Below are 17224 nucleotides of genomic sequence, written 5' to 3'. Positions count from 1 at the left end.
AGAATCCTGATAAAATTTGGGTGAAACTAATATACTGAAATGGCAAAATTCTGCATTTATGACACACACACTAAAACAAATTCATAATGTGGATTATCTGCCATGATAATCTATATTATATGGCTGTGTAGAAGGAGTCTTCAAGTGTTGGGGAGACTCTAGCTGGATTCCTTGAACTAAGCAGAGTCAGACTTAATGGCCAATGGGGCTTCTTTTAACAATATAATTCTAAGATATTCTGGACCAATAAAGACAGCAATGACTAATTTCTTTTTTGCTTTCATTGTGTCTGCCCAAATCCAGCTGGTGGAGCCATTTCAAGTGATTATTTAAATGTGGGCTGGGGTGGGAGGGATACCTAGTCCACTTAGCTTGCTACTTGTTACTGATCAAACAGGTGCAACCTTGGTTCCTGTTTTCCCATGAAAGCAGATACTTTTCATTTTGTACAATGCAAGAGAGCCACTATATGTATGTTGGATATTTTCCTTTTCTGGTTTTCTCAAAAAGTCAGAGAATGGTTGGCTTGACACAAACACATAATGTGGGCAGGAGCCAGTGTTGAAAACAGTAGTTCTGTGCTACATTAAAGCCCAACGGAACACCCTTAGTCACATCAGTGCTATAGAAACATCCCTACTGTCCAGTCAAGCCAAAACGTTTTAGCACAACTGAGAGAGGGTTCAACTGTCACCCTCTGCCCCTGTTGTTGCCAGCTACAATGGCAACAAGTCCACATGCCTTATGGTAGGGAGGTATGTGGGAGAGGGAAGAAATCAAAAGAAGAGAAGAAAGGAAGAGAAAGAAGAGAAGAGAAAGGAAGTGAAGAGAGAAGGGGGTGAGGGAGGAATGAAAGAAGAGAAGAGAAAGGAAAGACAGAAGAGGGAGAAGGTGTGAGAGAAAATGTTTGTAGGAAATGGAGGAAGGGAAGAAAGAGCTGCAAAGAAAGCCTGTCCACCATTGCCAGAATGTACCATGTGATATTGTGAGGTAGACCTTGTCAGGGCCCCTCCACACATGAGTAAAACCTGAGCTGAAATGGGTTAAAATAACCTGCTGTGGCACAGGTTCCAGTCCATCCAATCAGGATGGCAAGAACCCTCCCCAAAGCCCACAATTTACTCCCTAAAACTTACTTTTAAAAGGTCTGTGGCCACCATGAAGCTTCTCCTCACATCCTCCTGGCATGCGAAAATGATGCCTGACGAGATGGGAGGGGTGCCCCTCCCCCATCTGCTCAGGCGTCATTGTCTCATGCCAGGAAAACATGAGAAGAAGCCTCATGGTGGCCAGAGAGGTTTTAAAGTAAGTTTTAGGGGAAATCAGGGCCTGGGGTGGAGGGTGGAGGGTGGGTGCCTTCCCACATCTTTGGGCTCCTGGAACCCAAAAGGTGTGGGCTGGTTGTAAAGACTGACCCCCCAGTGTCACAGAACAAGACCCCAGGAGTCTGTTCCCACAGGCCCAATACCTTATTAGACCTGGTCCTTTCAGGAAGTCTGGATCTAATGAGGTATTTAATTAATTCAGAATAAACCAAGGAAACCTTAATTCATTTTTTACCGGCATCATCATTTGGACACCTCTGGTAAAAATCAAGACAGTTCCCACATTTTGGACCTGTCTGGATGGGTCCTCAAAGCTAGAGAACAGCAACTGTCCCAGTGACACCTGGGCAACACTGGGTATGTGCACTAATATAAGACTAAAACTACTACATCCTTGTTATCCTACTCCCTTTATATAACAATGTATTTCCATATTAGTACTTTTAATAATATTTCTTTATTTCATAAATCCAATAGTTGAAATGTGTCCCCATCATTGCTATAAAAAGTGATTAACAAGTCCCAAGTTTTCTTGAATTGGTTAAAGATTTCCCCCTTAATCACCAGTTTTCTGTCATGGCCAGTTCACAAATCTTCATCAGCATCCTTCTTGTTTTGGAATTACAATTTCTTTCCATTTCTGTGACTATTTAGCAAATTTTGAACAGCATACTAGAAAACCTAGAGGAGTTCCCAACTTTAGAGTTTCTATAAGACATCAAGATCCATCTCAATCCAGTTTCAGGCCTGGATATGGGACTTTGGTCACCTTTGTGGATTACCAACACCAGGAACTCAACAGATTTTATTTTTATCCTTAGAAAACTTAATTTTTTTTAAATGTTCATACAATGTGTTTTTTCTGTTTCAGCTGTAATAAGCCACCTTAAATTTCAAACTGTCAAAAAGGAGGAATGTAAGTAAACACATAATATACTATACTATAATATAATATAATATAATATAATATAATATAATATAATAATATAATATAATATAATATAATATAATATAATATAATATAATAACATATTATTCTTTATTGAATTCAAAATAATGCATGAATCATATCTAAGTGCCTTTTTTTCTAGTGAAACTTCTCTGGACATTTTTACAAATAGATCTGACCCATCATATTTATTTATTCAAAGATGTAAGTCCCATGTAAGACCTTTCAAGAAAAATCTCCTTTACAAAACCAATGAGGACTTGTGAACATGATATAAGACACTTCTGTGTTACTATTATATTGACTGAAATCTAAAGTTAACACTGTTATTTTTTTCCTCATTTGATTATCCATAGTATTTGCATCAGAAGCAGGGGCCTATCCTTTCCTTGTTTTATATCCATAAAAGGATTTTGCTTTAAAATTTAAAATGACGGGTTACCCTTGAAAATCAAATAAACACATAGTGAGACTTTGGAATTAGAAATAGAGGGATGATTAAAGGGATGCTCAAATAGCTAATAGATATACATTTATATTGGAGGGGGGTTTACCCTGAAAAAGATGCTAAAATATTTGTAGAATATGTTTCAATGAGTTTTAGTCTGGAAACATAAACAGAAGATTGACTTCTCATTGGAACCAACCATCAAGTTTTAAAAAGGATTATTTTCAATTATCCAAACAGACTGGAAATTGGTATATACCTTGAACATGCTATACACTTTTAAGATTTCTAAAGAAAGGGGAAAAGAATGGGTTAATATTCATGGGCCAAAGATCTTTATGATACAGAGATAGACTATCAAAGGAGTAGGCTACACCATCAAGTCCAGGTCTCACCTGCCAATTAAAAAATACTGACATTTTTATAGAATGTGTCATTTTATGCATCCCAAATAAATGCATAGTGGTATTAGAACAGACAGTGATAATATATGATTGGGACTAAATACGATTGAAGGTTTAACTTTAGATTGATTTTGAAATGAATTAAATTGATTTTTCTCATCTTGTGAACATCATGCCTCAAATTATGGGTCTACTTATTCATATACTCTTTTATAAGTTCATCTCCTGTATCTAATTTTGAGAATCAGTCATATGCTTTTTTTTTTTTTTAACTATGTGGTCATCATTACACCTAACTAAATAAAACTCATTTTCTCCAATCTCTATGGCTTCATTTCTCTTGATTAAACCTGTCATCAAGTTGTATATAAGCAAAACAATTAAGGTATTTGCCTTTCTTAAGAAGCAGTTATCTTGAATTAAATTTCCAGCTGTCTTGTTCAGAGTAAAAACGATAATTGTAAAGAAATCAGCTTCAGTTTGATTGTGATATGAATTAATGAGAAATACCACAATGTTTTTGTGTTCAGCATAGAAATAAACTGAGATCTATCTATCTATGTATTAAACTAAAATGGATGAAATCCAAACTGACAGATTCATCCATTCCAGTCTAGGAGCTTTTATTTTCTTTCTATTTTCTTTTTAAAAAATAAGGCTTAGAAACTGTATTTTATCAACAAGTTAATGCTAATGATAGATTAGGGTAGCCAGTACTTTATTTTTCATGATACTTATCATTTTTCAAATCTTATTGGAAGACAAGTACAGTATGTTTCTTCCCCTATAGTGAAAATGTACACCTATTAAATTTGTATGGTGAAGACTGGGGAGAATTTAGTTTGAATTCATCCATAAGATTTTTTTATCTGGATTAAATCCGAATTTAAAAATTCAAAATGCAAGAGAAGATAAGATTGAAGTGCTATGACATCAATGAGTTCCTCAGAGAACCTTTCCTTCAACTTTCCCCAGGAAAACCAAATTAGGCAGGAGCCCAGTTACCACTAAAACAAAGTCTATACCTGCTGACATGAAATAATGAGCTAAACTACTGAAGGACCTGTTTGTATTTGAAAAAAAATCTAATTGGAATAACAAGTTATAGTAATGGTAGCTTCCATATCCTATTCCTCAGCCCACCTCCTCCAGAAACTTACTGTATTTCTTAATTAATTTTGGATGAAAGAACTAAATGTTGAATATGTGTTAAAATAAAATTGTTGGCAATCTCTCCAAAACAGAGCACACCGGTCTGTTTTAACTAAGACAATATTGTTTTTATGAACTAAACACAAAAATGTTACTAAATAAGGAGAAGACATGCTACCTCGGATATTGACATGCATGTATTTTAACAGCTAGTACAAGTCAAATCATATAGGGCAACCATCAGTTCAAGGAGACAAGTGTAGATTTAGAAATTGTCTAGCTTCTGGAAAACCCTACTTTCTGAACTCCTGGCAGAAGATGCCCCAAGGAATCCAGGGAGCACAGCTTTTACTAACTCCAAATGAAGACACTTAACTTTTTTTAAAAAATGTGCGTGTTTCTATTTACAAGAACTTGCCTGTGAGACAGTTGCAATGACCTGACCTTCTTTAGGATACTGGACATTGTTGAAATTGAGGTCAACAATGCTTCACAAAAAGGAAAGGCATATAGATGAAGCAAAAGTTAACTAATGATAGAAACGTACATTTATCCCCTTAGAAAGGCAGATAATAAGAAACCTTGGGCAAACAAAAGTCAGGTAGGAGTTTACAAATTGTTTATAATGTAACAAAACTGTTGATGGCAGGGTTCCCACTGCTTTGTAATTCTACAGTTCATTTAGAAAATGTTGAATATGTAGTCCTCACCAATTTGTTGATTTAGCCCTGTATGAATGGTTTTCACTCACAGGGGAGCTAGGAGAGATAAAAGGAGTAAATTATCTTATTCTACAGGTAAACCTGAACAGTGAAGAGTGGGTATCTTCTTGTTGAAGATAAATTGAATTCATGGCTGGATTGTAAAGGGGAAAGAGAATCTTTTTTTAATCTCTGGAGTTTGTTATATATTCATTGTCATTTCAGGGCGATAATCTTCAAGCACAATGGAAAAGTCATTTACTGCTATTATAAGGCTTTAGCTGCAGTCTTAAGTAAAGAATAAGTTGAACAAATTGTCTTCTGGCATTACAACTAGGACTAGGATCAGTAAGTCTCAGTGCTTACACTCAGAAAACTATTCATTGGATTGATCTGCAGCCTAATATGGCAAATTATTGGATTTCTCAAGATAGAAAATGCCTTAAAAGGGGGTGGTTTCCTTATCAAATCAGGAAGAAGATCTACAAAAGTGACCAGCAACCATAATCTTCTAGATATCTTTGGCCTGAAGCTCCCAACATTCCTAACCAGTATGGAAGCCTTTTGAATGTGTTGTGCCCGAGCAATAGTGTACATTGTTTGCATGTTTCTTAAAAATAATCTGTGATTTCTTGATTGTTTTATCCTGCAGGAGTTCCAAAATTTTCTTCTGAACATGCTCAGTGAGAATCTATGATATTGAGGAGCCTAAATTTGTAGTATCTAGAAATTGAAAAGAAACATATCCCCTAAGAGAATAAATGAAATGGATTCACCAAGAGAGTAAATGAAACTATTACCTTGAAGGAGGAATCTGTTTCAAAAACTTGTGATTACAAACTCTCTCCTACAAAGAAGATTTACCATCTGGTACTGTGAATGGAAGGAACCTATGTCTCATTATTTGTTGTATCCTGTAGAAGAGCTCAACAAGGAAACAGAAGCTCTTCATAATTGATATCATTACTTCTTCAAAAGACTATTATTAGTATTGTGAACACAACATACATATGTTTATTGTAGATTTTTGCTTATTGTATCTTGTATAAGCTGTGAAATATATGCTTGCCGTTGTTCTACTTTAGTAATAGTGGATCTGTTGTCTTGTTAGTATCTCTAGAAAATTACAGCATCAAGATACCCATTCTCTAATGCCTGATAGTTTTTAGATTGTGAGAAAATGGAAAGCCTTCATGTGTGATCCTAAAGAAAAAGGGTGCTTTTCCATATTTCAATATATTTTCCCTGTTCTTTAGAATTAATACCAGATACAAAAATGAAATGATCTTTAGTGAACTAAAAAGATTTAGACTACTTGACTGCTAAGACTGCAAGCAAGAAATACATGTTTATTTTTTAGTAAGAGGCATTATGAATTGCACTGTTCTTGGGATAATGTAATCCTATGAGTTTTGATTTGGGCCAGTGCTAGCTGAAATCCTAAAGAAGGTGCTGTACTTGCTGATTGAATTCAGAAGGAGAGGAAGTGAACTGGAGAGAGGGCAAAGCATTCCACCATTTTCAGTTTGAATAAAGCAATGGAGTTTTCAGTTGTGTTTTCAGGGGTATATTCTTTGTTGTGCAATTTCTGCACTGCACTTTATTACGAGGGGTATTTTAAAAGTCTCCAGCAAAGGATCACCGCCTTGTCGGGGCGCTGGAGCTTGAACGACGAATCCGATGCTCTAAAGATCAACACACCATAGGAACCTGGAATGTAAGATCTATGAGCCAGGGCAAATTGGATGTTGTTATTGGTGAGATGTCAAGACTAAAGATAGACATTCTGGGGGTCAGCGAACTGAAATGGACTGGAATGGGCCACTTCACATCAGATGACCACCAGATCTACTACTGCGGACAAGAGGAACATCGAAGAAATGGAGTAGCCTTCATAATTAATAAGAAATTCGCTAAAGCGGTGCTTGGATACAACCCAAAAAATGACAGAATGATCTCAATTCGAGTGCAAGGAAAGCCTTTCAACATTACAGTGATCCAAATATACGCCCCAACCACAGCTGCTGAAGAAGCAGAAGTAGATCAGTTCTATGAGGATCTGCAGGACCTACTGGATAATACACCAAAAAGAGACATTATTTTCATTACAGGAGACTGGAATGCCAAGGTGGGAAGTCAAATGACAACTGGGATCACAGGCAAGCATGGTCTGGGAGAACAAAATGAAGCGGGACGCAGGCTGATAGAATTTTGCCAGGAAAACTCGCTGTGTATAACAAACACTCTCTTCCAACAACCTAAAAGACGGCTTTATACATGGACTTCACCAGATGGTCAGCACCGAAATCAGATTGACTACATCCTTTGCAGCCAAAGGTGGTGGACATCCATCCAGTCGGTGAAAACAAGACCTGGGGCTGACTGTAGCTCAGATCACGAACTTCTTATTGCCCAATTTAGAATAAAACTAAAGAGATCAGGAAAAATATGCAGACCAGTTAGATATGATCTCACTAACATTCCTAGTGAATATACAGTGGAAGTGAAGAACAGATTTGAAGGACTAGATTTAGTAAACAGAGTCCCAGAAGAAGTATGGACAGAAGTCCGAGACATTGTTCAGGAGGCGGCAACAAAGTACGTCCCAAAGAAAAAGAAAACCAAGAAGGCAAAATGGTTGTCTGCTGAGACACTGGAAGTAGCCCAAGAAAGGAGGAAAGCAAAAGGAAACAGGGACAAGGGGAGATATGCCCAGTTAAATGCGCAATTCCAGAGGTTCGCCAGAAGAGATAAGGAACTATTTTTAAATAAGCAATGCATGGAAGTGGAAGAAGACAACAGAATAGGAAGGACAAGAGACCTCTTCCAGAAAATTAGAAACATTGGAGGTAAATTTCAGGCAAAAATTGGTATGATAAGAAACAAAGATGGCAGGGACCTAACAGAAGCTGAAGAGATCAAGAGAAGGTGGCGAGACTATACAGAAGATCTGTATAGGAAGGATAATAATATTGAGGATAGTTTTGACGGTGTGGTGAATGAATTAGAACCAGACATCCTGAGGAGTGAGGTGGAATGGGCCTTAAGAAGCATTGCTAACAACAAGGCAGCAGGAGACGACGGGATTCCAGCTGAACTGTTTAAAATCTTAAAAGATGATGCTGTCAAGGTGATGCATGCCATATGCCAGCAAATATGGAAAACACAAGAATGGCCATCAGACTGGAAAAAATCAACTTATATCCCCATACCAAAAAAGGGAAATGCAAAAGACTGCTCCAACTTCCGTACAGTGGCCCTTATTTCTCATGCCAGTAAGGTAATGCTCAAGATCCTGCAAGGAAGACTCCAGCAATACATGGAACGAGAGTTGCCAGATGTTCAGGCTGGGTTTAGAAAAGGTAGAGGAACGAGAGACCAAATTGCCAATATCCGCTGGATAATGGAGAAAAGCAGGGAGTTTCAGAAAAACATCTACTTCTGCTTCATTGATTATTCTAAAGCCTTTGACTGTGTGGATCATAATAAATTGTGGCAAGTTCTTAGTGGGATGGGCATCCCAAGCCACCTTGTCTCTCTCCTGAGGAATCTGTACAAGGACCAAGCAGCAACAGTCAGAATTGACCACGGAACAACAGACTGGTTCAAGATTGGGAAAGGCGTCCGGCAAGGCTGCATACTCTCACCCAACCTTTTTAACTTGTATGCAGAACACATCATGCGATGTGCGGGGCTGGATGAATGCAAAGCTGGGGTGAAAATTGCTGGAAGAAACATTAACAACCTCAGATATGCAGATGACACCACTCTGATGGCCGAAAGCGAGGAGGAGCTGAGGAGCCTTCTAGTCAAGGTGAAAGAAGAAAGTGCAAAAGCTGGGTTGCAGCTAAACGTAAAAAAAACCAAGATTATGGCAACAAAAATGATTGACAACTGGAAAATAGAGGGAGAAACCGTGGAGGCCGCGACAGACTTTGTATTTCTAGGTGCAAAGATTACTGCAGATGCAGACTGTGGCCAGGAAATCAGAAGACGCTTACTTCTTGGGAGGAGAGCAATGTCCAATCTCGATAAAATAGTAAAGAGTAGAGACATCAGACTGGCAACAAAGATCCGCCTAGTCAAAGCCATGGTATTCCCTGTAGTAACCTACGGATGTGAGAGCTGGACCTTAGGGAAGGCTGAGCGAAGGAAGATCGATGCTTTTGAACTGTGGTGTTGGAGGAAAGTGCTGAGAGTGCCTTGGACTGCGAGAAGATCCCACCAGTCCATCCTCCAGGAAATAAAGCCCGACTGCTCACTGGAGGGAAAGATACTAGAGACAAAGTTGAAGTACTTTGGCCACATCATGAGGAGACAGGAAAGCCTAGAGAAGACAATTATGCTGGGGAAAGTGGAAGGCAAAAGGAAGAGGGGCCGACCAAGGGCAAGATGGATGGATGGCATCCTTGAAGTGACTGGACTGACCTTGAGGGAGCTGGGGGTGGTAACGGCCGACAGGGAGCTCTGGCGTGGGCTGGTCCATGAGGTCACGAAGAGTCGGAGACGACTGAACGAATGAACAACAACAACATTTTAAAAGTAAGGTCCGTTTTGTTGTAGACACTAGTAGTTCGCGTGCATACCACAAGCACGTGCTCTTTCTTAACTGCCAGCATTCAGTGTCAAACCAGGGTGATCTGCCTGTCTTATGATTTTTTATGGAAGGTTTAGTTGTTAAATGTTTCTTCAACATGTGGCACAGGTTTGTAAATGCATTGGAAACTAGTTTGTGAACCATTTATCTGCCCTGTTACTTGGTCTTAAGTCTGAGCTGCCCCATAGTTTCACACTCACTGGTTGATTATCACTTTCCCCTCTTGGAAGTACAGTAATCTCTGAGAAAAGGTCTACTTTGTTTCTTGATACACAAATGAGATCTAATACACTACTTGAATTAGCTGAGTAATATGTGTGTGGATATGTATAGTTATCATCCTTTCCTCCTAAGATCTGAAGATTGCATTTAAAAATTGGCGAAACTAAGTACAAACCAGAACTGTTCCTTTTGCTGTCCCTTGAGCGCCATTCTGGATGATTCTCAAATAATTCATTTGGGAATCTGTTCTTCTGAGCAAAATCATAGAGGGATGGTCCTAATTTGGCATTAAAGTCACCAAGTAATATTATTATAGATTAGGGATATGATGTTAATTCATCCATTTCTACTTCTAAACAAATCCAGTGATTAGTATTATAATAGGAGGATGTGTTTGGGGAAATATACACATTTACTAGCATGACTTCAAAATCCTTGTATCTGACTTTCACAACACAAAAAGTTTAGGAAACTGTGCTCCCGTTGGGTCCTGAAACTCCTAACAGAGGACCACAAAACCAAAGATTTGAGTGTGCGATCAAATCAAATCGTCTGTAATCAAAGAAGGATGACTGGAGTGGTCCTCATCATGGACGTTGTCATGGCCATCTTTGAATTGTCATACCCACTTACACACTTTGCTTTCACTCATAACAGTATCACCGTACACTTCACAAATCTGTCTATGAATTTCTGCAGCAGGCAGCAGGCAGCAGGCAGGTTCCTTGCTGACAAAAACCGTATCACTGAGCGAACCTCACATGCAGAGAGTGAGTTGATAGTCTTAAACATTTTAAAGCACAGAACAGAACCGTACAGGTTAGCTACAGGGCGGAAACTGAGCACAGTTGTTCCCAAGGCATGCCGTACACGACGCACATGCTCGTTGTGGTATGCGCACGAGCTACTCGTGTCTACAACAAAACGGACCTTACTTAAAAAATACCCCTCGTATTTATTTAGTGTTTTAGGTTTGCACAAAATGTTACAAAAATACTGATCAGAAAAAGTAGAAGAGTTCAAAAATCAAGTCCTTCACTACATCCTCATGGGATACATGGAACTTTTTATGTGCCAAATATGTATAATTTGTCTCATTGCTATATAGATAGAACAATAACAATCAGACAAATTTCAGCTTAGATTCATCCAGGGAAAGGTAAAACCATCTAACCTGTAGTAGACTACATATTTTCACCATTCATGAAAATACTTTGTGGTCATGATCCCATAGAGGACTGCAGAGCATAAATCTCTCAATGTAGTCTTAGACATTGATTGTGCTATACAATGGCAACACTGTACAAGTAAATGCACAATTAATTGTATAACCACAGGAGAACTACCATTAACTTCAGCAGGGACAGACAGCTATTTATTGGTCTAGAATGTGCAGCTACATGTGAAATAGCCAACATTGCTTTTTAAAAATTTTGAACTGAATGTGGCTGTTGCACATCAGATGAAGCAATTCATATATGTTAATAGGAAATTGTAATTACAGATATGACCCTGGTAAGATCTTGTCACTGTATTATAAGTGTTTGGAAAGCCCTTCTAAAACAATCCTTGCTACTGTAAAACCAAGGACTCATCTCACAGGCTGCTCAATTTGGGTCCAGTTTGGAGCAGAAGTGCTCAGGACTGGTAACGGAGGAAGCCACACACCCCAACCTTCAGTAGTGGCAGGACAGAGTTCAGGCAGTCTAGCCAAGGCAAGACTGCTTCGGTCCCACTAGACCAATCAGCAACAGAGGTCCATGAGAGCTAGGCATTGCAAACTTGTCATGCTGACATTAGCAGAAGTGTCCACAGTAAGACAAAGGAGGGACAATCGCCCAATCCATTGCCCCTCCTTTTCCCTGAACTGGTGAGAGTAGAGAAAAAGTGATGGTGGCAATAGCATATGTAGATCATGGACTTCTCCAAATTGCAGCCAGTCCTCCTGTCTACACTGTGCCCAAAGATACTCTTTTTCCCAGTCTGTTAGCCAAATAATTTAGCCAAAGCTATTGCTTTTTTCTTTCAATCCAATGAAACAACAGTTATCACATTTACAGAAAAGTGTAAAACCTATCCTCAGAAATGTGAAACTTTGTCATGATAATTGTGATAAATGGAAGGGGCCAGTGTGGCAGGTTATACTGAGTATTTTTAGAATGTCCTATGGGTCATAACACAGTGAGAAAGAAAATTAAGATTTACCCAACAATCTGTATATAAACAAAGTGTGTGGGGGTAGTAGTGATAGTGTTCTGGTTAGCTAAAAGTGACTGCTAATATACTGTTGGAGCTAGTTTACATTTCTATAAAACAATTTGACATTAAAAAGCCTAAAACTGACTGTACAGTGATGTGTTGCATGGTAACATAAGCTACAGAGCTGCTGAAAGGTCTAAAAAGACAAGAGAAAAATCTTGATGCTAATTTATCTGGAATTTTTCAGCTTTGCTATTTTCTCTGATAAACAAACCAAGCAGTTGACTTAATTAGGAAAAACTCTGAAGAGAATAACTTGATGGCTATTAGTTTTTGAACAATAAGTTGTGCCACAAAATCTAAATCTGTTTTTAATGCAATTATGAACCTGGGAGAAAAAGAGAGGAATTGTGACTTTAAGTGAGCAGGAACTGTTGCTGTCACTTTAACTTGCTGAATATTTCTCATTGTAGCAGGGACTTACAAAGTGCTTTGAGTACACAGGAAAAAATCTAAAGAGGAAAAATCTACATTATTATGAGATTAGAAGCTGTACTTCTGCATGCTGTCATAAAGCACACACAGACAACCTCAATTCACACATCACCTAATTTCTGTGTGCTTTATTTGGATATTTAGCAAATGGCTTTACCATTATAGCAATTGTTAAAATTCAGCATGTTTCCTCTCAAAAATGGATGGCACTCCTCTCACTGATTATTTTTTTTATCCTTATCTAAACTTCCTTTTCTTTGGAATTACCCTGCTGTTTGCAGATTCATCACTATTGCCTGTAGTTATACTAAGTGAAAACTTTTCCTTATGGCAATACATGAGTAAAAAAGTGTTTACAGTATAAATGTCTAAAGGGAAAACCTGTAAACCAAGTCTGCTTCTCAAGTGGATGCTCCCAGAACTGACACTAGTCCAATCAAAGTGCAAGTGTATGAAAATAGCATCCAAAGTTAGTTAGACTTAGGTTTCCCCAATGTTATCATGTCACCATATGAAAAGAAAACAAGAGAACACTTTACTGTCTGCTATTTAGTTGGATGGTAACCCCATTCCAAGTTTTGGCATACATGTTAAGGTGTTGAATTTGCTTTTGGGATAGGTTTCAGCATCTTGTATATTCCTTTTGTTTGCATTAAAGTCCATAGCAGTTACTACCCAACTACATTTGAACCAGTACTCCTAGTGACTATTGATCAGTTAAGTACTTATTCCATTGCATTTCTTATGCTCTATTAGCATACCTGAGGGTGCAACTACACTATATAATTAATGTAGTTTCACAACACTTTAAGCTCAATGCTATGGAATCATGGTGGCAGTTGTTTACCCTCTTCTGCCTCACCAGACTACAATTCCCATCATTCCATAGCATTGCACCATCACAATTAATATGATATCAAATTCCATTAATTATATAGCATGGTTGCATATTAAATTGCTTTTTGAGTGCACCAGTGAGTAATTTCAGCCATTTTATTCATGCTTTGTGAGAAATTTTTCAAATTATTATTATTATTATTTCGAGGTATTATATACCGACCCTCTCACCTTCAAAGAAGGATTCGGACCGGTTCACAACATGTGTTAACATACAAAGAATATACAATAACAACACAATGCCACTTCATTACACGATTAAAATATCAGCACCATACACATTAAAACATTATCATCACAGTTAAAAGAGCCAAATCGTCCAACACCATCACAATCCCATTCATCATCCTCCTTTCATGTGGGCAAAGAATTAAATCAGTTGTCAAATGCCACGTTCCACAACCAGGTCTTTGTTAGTTTCCTGAACGTCATGAGGGAGGGGGCAGTTCTGATCTCTAATGGCAGGGAGTTCCAAAGTCGAGGGGCCACCATCGAGAAGGCCCTGTCCCTCGTGCTTGTGCAGGTGGTGGGACCAAGAGCAGGGCCTCTGCAGACGATCTTAGTGGTCGTGATGGTTCGTATGGGAGAATACATTCAGAGAGGAAAACAGGGCCGGAGTCGTTTAGGGCTTTATAGGTTAACACCAGCACCATAGTGTTTTTGAAGGCTAGTCACAATTTGAAACTTCACACATTCTTTTGTACAGAAAATATCACTGTCTGCATATAAAGTTATGTTTCAATACATAATTATTACATCTTGTGCATAAAATAGTAGTTTTACACAGATAATGTTATTTGCTATCTAAATTAGCCATTTGAAAATTTGAATGCTTATAAACCCCCAATTACAGGGTACAGCAGCATAACTTCCTTTTTTCAAAACTTCATAAAACCCATTGTATGAATCAGAACAAAATATAATGTAGGTGCATACCTAAAGTTTTGTTTTACGTAATTTTGAAGATCAAATTAGGTAGGTGACATCCCCCATTCTCCATACACTGAGTAAACCAATTTCTGGCATTTGTCATGACTCTTGCCAGCATAGCAGGCGTTATGTTAGCAATTTCTTCCTGGATGTTGGTCTTCATCACATAAACACGGGATTTCAAAAAACCCCATAGGAAAAAATCACAAGGGGCCAAATCTGGAGTGCGGGCCAGCCACTCCAAATCCCCCCCTAATTGAGATGAGGCGCTCTGGGAAGTGTTCCCTCAAAACAGCCAACGATGCTTTTGAAGTGTGTGCAGTTGCACTGTCATGTTGGAATCAAATGTCCCCTAAGTCCAACCCATCTAGCCGTGGGGAAAAAATTCCTGTAACATGTTTATATACCAGTTTGAATTCACTGTCACTGCAACTTCATTTTCCTCAAAGAACCAGGAACCAATAATTCCAGCTAAGGAAATTGCACACCACACTGTGATTTTAGGTGAATGCAAAGGCCTTTGATGCAGTTCTCGAGGATTGTTGTCAGCCCAGTAGCGCATGTTTTGCTTGTTGACAAATCCACACAAATAAAAAAAATTAGCATCCTCAGGAACGATTTCGAGAATAACCTCACACAAGTTCCTCCGAGAATTGAAGTCACGTTCAGAAAGTTCCTGCACAATCTCCATCTTGTAAGGATGGAAATGAAAATCATCATGAAGAATTCTCCTCACAGAATGATCAGAAAGTCCAAGGGCAGATGCATGTTTGCACGCAGAACAGGGTGATGATCGCAACATTGAAGCTCTCACTGCCTCAATGTTCTCAGGTGATCTAATGGGCCAAGGGACTTCAGTTCTTCATGTTGTCACACTTGCAGTTTGTCTGAATGTAGTGACCCACATCGCAATTGATTTCCAGTCCGGGACAGGGGCCAATGGGGCTAAATTAAAGCGAATCCAAAAGGTGCGCTGGGTTGCAATCACAGAACATCTGCTCGAAAAGTAGGCCTCAACGACAAAAGCACGCTCCTCACTGTTCCAACGCATGATGTCAACTGAACTGTGTCAGGACAAAACTTTATACTCCCGTCTCTCGAACGAGACTACTAGCTCTCCGCTACGTCTTCAACCCACTGAATAGTGTGCATTTTTAAAAAGGAAGTTATGTGCATTTTAAAAAAGGAAGTTATGCTGCCACACCCTGTATAATTTTTTACTGCAGAAATCTGTACAGAAATTAATATTTCTCCATTGAAATATTTTCTATTAAGGAGAATGCTATTTTCTGCACAGAAAATCCAGTTTTCTTTACAACAGAACCATATGTCATTTTTTTTTTGTTTCGAGTAAGTCATGCACTGTGAATATTGTCAGTTCAAGATTCTTCTTGTCTGCATTTTTCAACAATGACATAATAGCATTTTTTCATTTTAAAAATATATTATTTCTAGCTTTAGCGCTATTTCCTTGCTCTGCCATTGGAAGGTGGGGCTTTTGTAGAACAAATATGTTTTGGAAGGATCAGCGTTATTGTATGAGGTTAGTAAAACAATTCTAATCAGCAATAAAGTAAGATGTAATGGTGTTGGACTAAACCATCATAAATTACTAAAATTATACTAGCCATTTGGTTATAGATTTCATGATAGTTGTCAGCTTGTCAGTATGAAGTGACTGACTTGAGGAGCATTGTGTCTGAGGTACCTTCTACATTGCCATATAAAACCCAAATTTGCTTTGAACTGGATTACATGGTAGTGTAGACACTAGGCCTGGGTAACAACGGAAAAATTTGTTTCTAAAATCGATTTGTATTTGGGGGTGTTTTTGTTTCAATATTTAAAATAATTACACAATTTTCCTTTTAAAAAGTTCGATATTTACGAAATTTCGTAAATGGTAAAAAATTAACGAATCGATTTCCGAAACAATAACGAATCGATTCGTTAATGGCGGACGTGACCGCGAAATACGCTAAAAAACCTCCAAAAACTTCTGAAGCTTCCCTCTCCCTCTGTTGTTGACTGTTGGTGTGATATTATAATTTTTTTTCACTAATTAAACCATAAAACTGGCCCAGACATGCGGAAATAATAACGAAACGACCTCAGAACAATAACGAAACGAATACAATAACGAAATACGAAGCATTTACAAAACGTGTTTAAAAATTCGTTTTTTTAATGATTGCTCCAGAATGGTTCGTTATCGTTTTGTAATTGGAAAAATTAACGAATTAGTAACGAATTACGAATTAACGAAACGAAACTGCCCAGGCCTAGTAGACACATATAATCCAGTTCAAAGAAGAAGAAGAAGAAGAAGAAGAAGAAGAAGAAGAAGAAGAAGAAGAAGATTTTTCCATGCCATCTCCATCTTCCCGAGGGGACTCGGAGCGGCTTACATGGGGCCAAGACCAGGCAACATACAATTAAAAGCAGAACAATAACAAATTACAATTTAAACTAGCATAAAACAGCATAACAATAAGAAACAAGCATCAAGCGACAACAAACTAATTTTGGAAGGAGGAGGAGGCCAATATGGTAAGTGGTTCAATAAGATGGATAGAAACATATAATAGTATAGGAAGTATCATGAAAACAGAGCAATTTAAGAGGGTCAGAATCCATTCAGTTTAGCTTACAAAATATGAATAGTAATGTAATATAGGAATTGCCCCTTAACCCCTGAAATAACGAGACAGACAACAAAAGTATGGATTCGAATTGGGCAACTTTTATTGAATGTTACCTATTTAACTTTACCTGAACTAAACTAAGTGTCAAGGAACTTGGTGGCAAGCTGAGGCATCATCCCCAGCTACTGAGCGTGTGATGTCAGTGTGCCCTGGATCCCCAACCGGGCAACCTGAAGGTAAAAGTCTGGAGAAGCCTGTGT

The sequence above is a fragment of the Anolis sagrei genome, chromosome 3, assembly GCF_037176765.1.
Source record: "Anolis sagrei isolate rAnoSag1 chromosome 3, rAnoSag1.mat, whole genome shotgun sequence".
Taxonomy (NCBI): Eukaryota; Metazoa; Chordata; class Lepidosauria; order Squamata; family Dactyloidae; genus Anolis; species Anolis sagrei.
This window is presented reverse-complemented; position numbering follows the sequence as displayed.